At 49.4% G+C, this 8,982-nt stretch overlaps 1 long non-coding RNA gene across 3 annotated transcripts in view; it reads left to right on the plus strand.

Annotated features, from left to right (window-relative positions):
- The window catches only part of LOC142362790 (uncharacterized), a 30,979-nt gene that overhangs the window by 10,652 nt on the left and 11,345 nt on the right, over positions 1 to 8,982 (plus strand). For 2 of the 3 annotated variants that reach the window (XR_012765288.1, XR_012765290.1), the window contains exon 3: positions 4,205 to 4,381. This is a non-coding gene — a long non-coding RNA (uncharacterized LOC142362790). Of the gene's footprint in view, positions 1 to 2,133; positions 2,520 to 4,204; positions 4,382 to 8,982 lie in introns of those variants that run through there. The other variant, XR_012765289.1, reaches the window with a different exon arrangement.

The following is an 8,982-nucleotide window of genomic DNA, read 5'->3' on the forward strand; positions in this document are numbered from 1 at the left end:
TCCTCACCCCCGATGGGGAGGCGTCAGCAGGCCAGGCTGCTGGGGCGGCCAAGGAGGCTGTAGTCCAGCTGAGCGTGTGTTCCCAGGGACCGGGGCAGGAATGCTGTACGACGGTGTAGCCCGTCCTTCCCCCTCGTTCTCCCTGTTCACATCAGGGCTACCTCCAGACCTAACCTAGACTTTTGAGACATCTCTTGCCCAAACAGAAAGCATGTTTGGCATCTAGAGGGCAGACTGAAAATGCAGGTGTTTCTGAAATCTTCTTCCACTCTCACATCCTTGCCGTCCCATCAGAGCACAGAAACCTCACTCAGGACTTCATGCTTGAGTCCTATAAGGACTCTGATGGCATGCTTCTCCCCGAGGACAGTGCCAGCAATACCTTGGAAGTACAAGAGTAGTGCTCCTTCCTTCTGGATGGTGTCTGTCTTCTAAGTCACTGTCTTTTATTTTAGAGCATTCGCGGAGGAAGTGGGAGACCTGGGTTCAATGCGTTCCTCAATCTGAGAGAGCGCATCTCTCACTTCCCATGAGGCTGTCTAACTGCTGGCCGATCAGCTATTCTGGGTGAAGCTCTTCAGAGTGAAACCATGCCTTCCACTAATGGGATGTTTGCTCTCCCTGCCCGCTGCTGGTGGGCAGCTTCTGTTTTAGAAAGAAGCAACCAGAGCTTCATGGTGTGAGGAACCTCAGGCTGCGTTTGGTGTTCTTGGAGCTGGTTTGCAAGACCCCATGCCTTTGGGCGCTCAGGGAAGGGGTGCCTCATCTCTGGAGGCCTGTGGAGGATGGCGCTAAGTGCCTCTCCGTGGAGATGCTGTTCTGGGCAGGTGCGGAAGCAGAAAACTTGAATGTGAACTGAGGAGAGACCACAGAGTGCAGGTGGCTGAGAGATAGTGACCTCTGTGACTCGGGGCTTCAGTGCCTGAGTTCAGTTAACATCTAGTTTTGGGCACTTAAGTCCTTTATTGGCTGTAACTCTTTAAAACTCAGCTCTCCATTTGGCTCCTTCGTGTGGACAGATCCTGGTGGATCAGCCATGATCTTTACTGATTCTTTGATAAACATTTCCCAGGTTTATTAAATGTGCTCTGTGACGTTCTTTTGTGGAGACAGTAATTTGACAGCCATCATGTGAGAAACTAAGAGTTTGCCATCTGGCCTGGCAAGACTTTTTTCTCCTTACTATTAATTAAACTGAGGTTATTACAAAATTTTATTGTGATGGTTATGATTTCTTCTGTGATAACACCGGGGCTAATACTGAGGCATGCAAAGCACCTTCCACACTGGTGACGTTAGTGGGAGGTGCAGCTGAGCGGCACCTTTTTGGACTCTGGTGTCAGCTGTAATAACAAAGTTTCAGGGCCAATTCTTGCTAGCCCCATTCAGGCACCTTTCCCTGGAGCGGGTTCTTCTGGTTCTGAGGGGATGGTTTCACAAGTAGGAAGACGTAGCTGGGGGGAAAGAAGGGGGCAGCTGCCTGGCCACAAGAGTGTCGTATAACGTGCCCTGGCAGGAGATCTCACTGACCACAGCTTTTCCCTACTTGGTGAGACTGTGACCATTCATGGGAAAGTAGATCGGCAACAACAGATTGTTAGAACAGTGAGAAAAGAAAGGAGGGAAAGGCAGTAGGGCTGAAGCTGCAATCACCTGCAAAAACAGATGCTGATGATGGCTGGGGTGAGGAAGAAGGAAACAAAGCTTTTCTGGTCATAGGACAGGAGGTGGCTGTAGCCTGTCTGCAATGGATGTGTGCAGTATTTGGCAGCTTAAGCTCTGTTTCCAAACCACGCTCAGATCCAGCTCAGGGCCCTTGAGTGTAAGAGGCTCTCGCTCATTCTTCAGTGGTCTCCAAACTGTGACTTTGCAAATATGCTGATACTGGTAGATTTAAAGAAGATGGCTGGGTATGAAGTTGGCAGGATGTCATCCCCCAGCACTAACTCTTGACATCTTTCTCTTCTCTGTCAGAGACTTGAATGCTTCACTGCTCCGAGTTAACTCATCAGCTTCACAAGAGTTTCAACAATATTTATTTTTTACCCAAATCCCTCGAAGTCTGAGGGACTGGAGACAGCATCAGTCTGAGATGAACAGCCAAGAAAAGTAAATCATCCTTGGGTCAGTGTGAACTCTCATTTGCAGAGGCCACAGATGGCAAAGATGTTCATGAATCAGCAGTTTCACAGACCTCTGCCCATTCAGAGAGGAACGTGTGTAAACAGACATGAAAACAGCACAGAGCCACAGAGCTTTCCAGATCCTTCCTGTTCCCTTTGCACTGCTGAGGGCGACCTCCACGGAGGAGCCACGGAGAAGGAGAGGGCTGAGGTGCTGGACACTGAGCTAGTCCCAGTGATGGTCATCCTACACCCTCTGCTGCAGCTGTGCAAGAGACAGAGAGCAGGGTGACAGTGGGACACTGTTCCGCTTGTCCCTGCTCACCTGACAGCACGCCTGGGTGTGCTCTGCAGTCAGGGAGACAGCTGCCGACAAGCCTGGTTTCTGAGATAAAGGTAAGGAAGGGTTGGGTGAGGACACGAGCTGTTGCACCACTGCAGGTGCAGAGCAGCCCCTGCACCCATGGACTGTGTGGAGCAGGCCTGCCCCACCGGGCAGGTGCTCTTGGCAGCTGATGGATGCATGGAGCGAGGAAGAGGGATGCAGCAAGCTGTGGTGACGTGATCCTGCTCTTTTGTACCTGCACTGGATCCATGTGACCATGAGCCTGGGACCTCAGCAACCCATCAGGGTACTGATTTCCTTACCGTAGTCGCGCACTGTGGTCCTGTTCCCTGCTTGTAGGATTGTCCCTGATTGCAGGTCCTGTTTCTCTGCTGTGCGAGGGCACGGGACCCACAGCAGAGACTGCCGTGTCTCTAGAGCACAGACCTCACAGCTGGGTGAGACAGAGTTAGGAGACAGGGGGGGCTGCACAAATCCGGAGTGGCTGTGCCTGTGGCAAGCGGAGGTTACACACAACTGTCCCCAGCCTGTGGGCGGGAAGTTCTCCCGTGCAAAGGTGTCTTCTCAGGCTCTCAACAGACTCAAGCAGCCTTCCCTTCATCCTGATCTTGATTATTTTTTTTTCTATATCACAGTCACAAAAGCTCTTCAGAAAGCACTGTATAATTCCGTGGGTCTCTGAACGACTGCAGGCCAAGGGTGTATGCCTGGATGGAGCATGTCTTACCCCACAGAAACCCCCAAAACTCCTGCTGAGCTGGTGGGGGGGGATTCTTCCTGCCCCTCTTTGATGTTTGCCAAATGTTATGCCCAGAGAGTGCAACACCAGAGGGCTGCGCAGAGGACCCCTGCCTTGTTTCGCTTGTGTTGTGTATTCTAGGATCTGCTGGCTAGGAGGGCTCCCAGAGAGACGTGGCATCACTTCCATTCCTGCCCAAATGTAAGCCCAGGGGCTGCTTCCGCTGTAGGATAGCATGTCAGTGGTGAGAGCTGGCCAAGCCAGAGACTCTGCCTGAATTGTTTGTGAGACTTTTATAGACTGTCTATCTGGGATGAAACACAGAGCCCGGATCTTCAAAGCGCTGTGTGGGATGGCAGCTATGGGACTCCCATTGAAGTTACTAGGCATCACATGACTGAAAACTTCTGTGGCACCAGTGTGTTTCTGCAGAGGAATAGCTGGTGCTGGGGCTGCCGAGACAAAGGGAAGTGGAGGAAAATGAGCTCCACCATGCCCTCAAAAGCAACACCTCATGAAATTTCAGCTGTAGGGCTTGTGTCTCTTTTGTAAGGAGCAATTATAGTGGGTATCACAGGAACATGTGAGAAAGGGATTTATTGTCAGCAAATGAGAGTCTTCAAGGTCACTGCAAAGTTGGAGATTATGTAACCTAACTCTGTAAAGAACTTGATGGAGTGGAGTAAGTTGGGTGAATATGACTGTGAAGTTAGAGCATCTGGTTGCCCTCCATCTTTCCAGAGAAGAGAAGAGGTTCTCAGAGAACATCTTCACGAGGCATGGTGCATAAGGAGTGAGCACAGTCACAGAGTGAACGGTTGCGCAGTGATTGCATCATAGATGGGGAAATAGAGCCAGTCAGGTCGTGGTGCTTTGTGTAACTCTTAGAAGACACTGATGGATGAAGGCTCAGTGTAGATAGACCCCCTTTTTCTTACTGTTTTGACATCTTTCAGGCTTTAACATGAACTAGCTACTGTTATCCTAATTTTACAGATGGAGACAGACAGGTTACGTGACATGCTCCAGATCACATGAGCAGTCTGTGTCAGAGTGAGAAACTGCACCTGGATCTCTCAGTTGTGAGGCTGTTGCTTTTGGCGCCAGGTCCTCCTGACTGCAAAAAACGTATCCAGATCAGCTTTGCCTGTGTCCTTTCTATGCCTGCAAATGGTAAGTCTTTTGAACAAATCAAAGAAACAAAAAAGTCACTCCTCCAATTTATATGTCCAGTCCTCTGTACGCTGTGGCATAATGTACCTTAGAGGAGTCTGCAGTTAACACAAGTAATTCCCCTTTGCTGCAAAGACTCTTAGACATCAGTGGTTAAGAATCTAGATGAAACTTTCAGCTTGTTTACTGAGTGCCCGACGTTGGTGATTCAGAATGGATTGGGGTGATATCTGCAGGATAAATTAACTTACAACCAAGATGAATACTGCAAACTCCTTGGTGCCATTGTTATGATTTGGCCACCACTGGAGCTGTAATGCCAGTAGAGAGAAGTCAGGGAAATAATTAGGTAGGAAAAGTAGTCATCAGCTATTGCAGAGGGGTTCCTTGTGATTGTCAGAGTTTGCCTCCTCCACTCAATAAGGTTTAATATAAAGGCTGGCAAAGGAGTGGGTATCCATGGTTTGTTGGGACTTGTGCAGGTTCTAGGCATGTTCTTAGTCTTCAGCTTCACTGAAGATCAGCAGGAGTGGGATTTTCCAGAGTGCCCAAGGAACCAGTGGTCATGGATCCCAATGCACAAGACACCTGGGGCACCTCAGATATAGTCTCATTCTGACAACGCAGCTACTGAAAGCCCGGCTTTCAGTGGAAAGAACCTATCCTTTTGACTGCAGTTCCCAAACCTAGTCCTGGCTTCTGCTGCTCCAGGTACGTGCTGTGGGCTGCTGTTTTTAACCTGGTGGTGTTGCCAGAGGCGCTGGGCACCTGGCATTTCACAACACCAAAGGAAGAGCCATTAATTGAAACTCATCAAGTAAACAGCCACTTCTGCTTGCTGTGGCTCTGTTTTCAGCTATTCACCTCTGAAGCAAGGCTGACAATTTTTTCTGGTTTCTCAGACCTCCTATTGAGTTTTGTTAATTAATATTTGTGAAGTACGTAGATGTTTTCAGGTTTACGGTGATCCAGAGTATTATTATTACTGTTGGTATTATTAAGACTAATAATACTGCTAACAACCTTAGTGAGCCTGGCAAAATTCAATTTGACTAAAATCTTTGCCACAGATGAAAAAAACTAAGTCTGGTGATGTGAGGGGGTACGTGACTCAGTTACCAGTAACTGCTGTTTACAGGGGGCAGGAAGAGTATATTTGCTCAAATGAAAAAAGGTCAAGGCAGAGGCCCATTTGCTGTTTGTTAATAAGTAATCTAAAGTACAACACAGCTTTACTGTAACAAATCAGCCTGGCTTAGCTTTTCTTCCATCGCCATTATTTCCAATCCAGTTCTGGACTAAAATGCCAATTCAAAAATAATCCACATTTGCATAGATTATTTTCAACATCTCCAAATCCATGGAGAGGATTTGTAACTGGGGAACAACATCAACAGCAACAACAAAAAAACCCCTTTCCATATTTTTGTCAGTGTTTGTCTCAGGACCCTGTAAGCAACCAAGGTTGAAATATCAGATAGGGCATTATTCATCTCCTAGGAAGTTCTCCTTTAGGCTCAGACCTGTGCATCTTCCCTATGGAACTGTTCCAGTCAAGAGCTGTGGTGTAGCTGGGCTGCTTACAGCCACCCCACTAAGTTACTGATGTAGCTTACGAAACCACCTATGTCATCTCTGAACCTGGCTCACAGTTAACAGTTAAAATTCAAACATGGGTGCTAGAGAACATCCTCCTTCCAAGTGACTGAGCATATGTGCACCTTATGCATTGCAATCCCTGCCCTGTCCTTGTCTTTTGCAAAAAAAAAAAAAAAAATCATTTTCCAAGCAACAGTTGTCTTTAATCACTGAGCAGTATTCTGGAAAAGGGCTGGAGTCTGTCCTGTGGGGTTCACCTACTGGCTGCAGGTAGGATTCACTAGAAAAGGTTTTGCCGTTAATAGACCTCTTAAAGTGCTTATCAAAAAAGCAATACTTTTATTGTCTGGCAGCTAACCACAGCTTCTCATTTGTAATCCTTGGTGTTCATGTCCTTCAACTGTACTGGCCTGAGGCACACATCGAGTCCTCAAAGTAGGGAATGTGATGTACACGGTGCTAGAGCAGACACATGCAAAGCGCAGACAGCACGGCACTGTTGGCATGCACCCGCAACACCGGTTTGCGAGGGTGCTTTGCCTTCTGAATGCTATTTCTTGAAGGAAGGTAGCAGGGGCATGCACGCATGCACACATGCATGAGGTCACCTTTGGAAACAGAAACCATGGAGATTGCAAACTACAATTCCTAGCTTCCTGAAATGCAATTGAAAGGCAGCGATGCTTTAACAAATCAACAGCCCCTGCTCTGGCAGTCCCAACTGCCTGTTAGCCCAGCGGGAGGGAAGGAAGTTGTTGGTGAGGAAAGACTTTCCCTGCAGAGCAGGTGACGTTTGGCTGTGAGCTCAGAGCGTGTCTCCAGTGCCAGAGCCCTAGCAAAGAGTCTTCCTGAGATCCGTAGTCCTAGAGGGCACCAGGGCTGGCCTCCATCCAGGGCAGGGCCACGCAAGCAGGGAAGGGGGGAATGGCTTTCCACAGAGCTGCCCTTCTGGCACCCAGCAGAAGACAGCGAGGCTGAGCAGCAGACGCTGATGTTAGGGAACAGTAGAGCATACCGGGAAGAACACTTGGGAGCTGTGGTAGGGTGTTTGTAGTGGGAGGGAAAGAGGATTCGTGCAACTGAGTGCTCACACACCCCAGAAGCCAGCACCAGTCACTCCTAGCTGCCGGGAAGGGGGTATTTCGGATGCCCTGGATCCCTGTGTTTGCCTGGCTGTTCTGTGTCATTGACACAAGAGCAGAGGCGGAGGGGTGGGCAGGAGCCGAGGGGAGGACATGCCGTGTCCTGGGGAAGAAGCCATGGCTGGTGCTGCCCTCTGTGTCTGTAACCTGCATGATGGGCTGCAGATGGGTGGCTGGCAAATGGCGCAGCTCACAGAGAGCCTTGAACTGATCTGGTGTGTGCAGGATGTTCATTGCAGAACCCTGGGTGTGGGCAGCAGGGAGTACAGCGGAACTGATGCTCACTTTTATGAAATCGGACTGAGCTGGGGATCTGGGCAAATATCTTGTAGCTTAAGCAAGGCTAAGAGGATGGCAGCATACAGTCCTAGATCCCGCGCTGCCACGCTGCACTGAAGGAGCACGTGGCCGTGCCACACATCACACGTCGCGGCAGGGAGAGCAGTAAGTGTTACTAGCTGGCAGCCCTGGCAGAATGGTGATGCCACATGGAAAATGTGTGCATTCATTACTCATGAGATACACATTTACTGCCCATCCCCGCCTTCCTGCAGTAGTATACACCCAGGGTGGTGGAGCTTTCTGCTCCTGTCCCTGGATGTTGTGCTATTTCCTCTTGCTGTGCTTTGTTCTGGGTAACATCTGTTGTTTCTGAGTTGCCTAGTGAGTTGCGGGAGGCTTTAACAACACTGATGCACTGCACTCTTGCTCTAAAGAGCAGTGAGGATTTACTTCTTCCCCTTACAGCAACGGGAAGGCTGGGGTACCAGGATGTCAGGTGACTCTCCTGAAGCGGTGAGATTAGCTAGAAAATGTTAAGTATTCCCTGAACCCAAGCCTGAGCTTTAGTCATCACCACCATGTCACTCCCGAGTGGCATCGTGACAGTGAACTTCTGGACTGTACAGTCTTTTGCACACAAATGAGAGGCATTTAATGAAAAGCAAGCCGAGTGCTGCAAGCACCGCTGCAGAGACATACGCTCTGTTCTAACCGGTAGCCAGGATGCCTGGGAAAATATGCAGGTGGTTTCAGAAAATCGTAAGTAGCCTATTATCACAGAGGAGAGGGGAAAAAACCCTCGGGAGTTTTGCCCTGTGACCATCTGTTAATTTTCCCCTGAAGCCATCACTGATTTGCACAGGGTGGCATACTAGTGCCCTGCAAACAGCGCTGTGAATCAGAGATCTGCACTGCTGTTGCTGGACCAAGCAAGCCTCACTGACGGAAAATATCATGGTGACATGCTCCCTCAACTCGTACCTCGGAGCTTCATGCACCTGGCGATTGTCAGCCTCAGAGAAAATTCTTCTGTTTGCCCATAAACACTGTGCCTTGCTGCACCTCAGCCTGTGGCAGAGGTGAGACCCTCTGTTTACCCACCAGCCGCCTTCTGTATAGTTTGTACAGCCCTTCTAGTAGAGGTCTTGCTCATAAACAGCCATATTTGCATACATTTAGAGATAGTCGGGTATCTGGCTATGCTTCAGGAGTAGCCCAAGATCACAGTGCTATGCTATTTTAGGGGTCAAGCGCGAAGACTGCTCCTTGTCTGCTGTCCTGTTTGGCCCGTACAATTTGACCAATGCATACACATGCGACACAGTAAAAATTCCGACCAACCTTCACGGCAATGAGTGTTAGCCTTTTGTCTGTGCCCTGCGGCAGCCACAGCCCTCTGTAGCTTGCGGTGGTCTTGGACCCACCAGTGACTGTGTTCCTGCTGCTGCTTTGTGCTGAGCTGTGGAGGGGACACGTGTCTTGGAGCAGCAGCTGTAATGCCTTACAGCTCGGTTGGTAGCTGCCCCTGCTTTTAGCTGGAGAGTCTGTAATGTTGCCCACGATGGCAAACGCCATGGG

This window comes from Opisthocomus hoazin, chromosome 12 (assembly GCF_030867145.1).
Source record: "Opisthocomus hoazin isolate bOpiHoa1 chromosome 12, bOpiHoa1.hap1, whole genome shotgun sequence".
Taxonomy (NCBI): Eukaryota; Metazoa; Chordata; class Aves; order Opisthocomiformes; family Opisthocomidae; genus Opisthocomus; species Opisthocomus hoazin.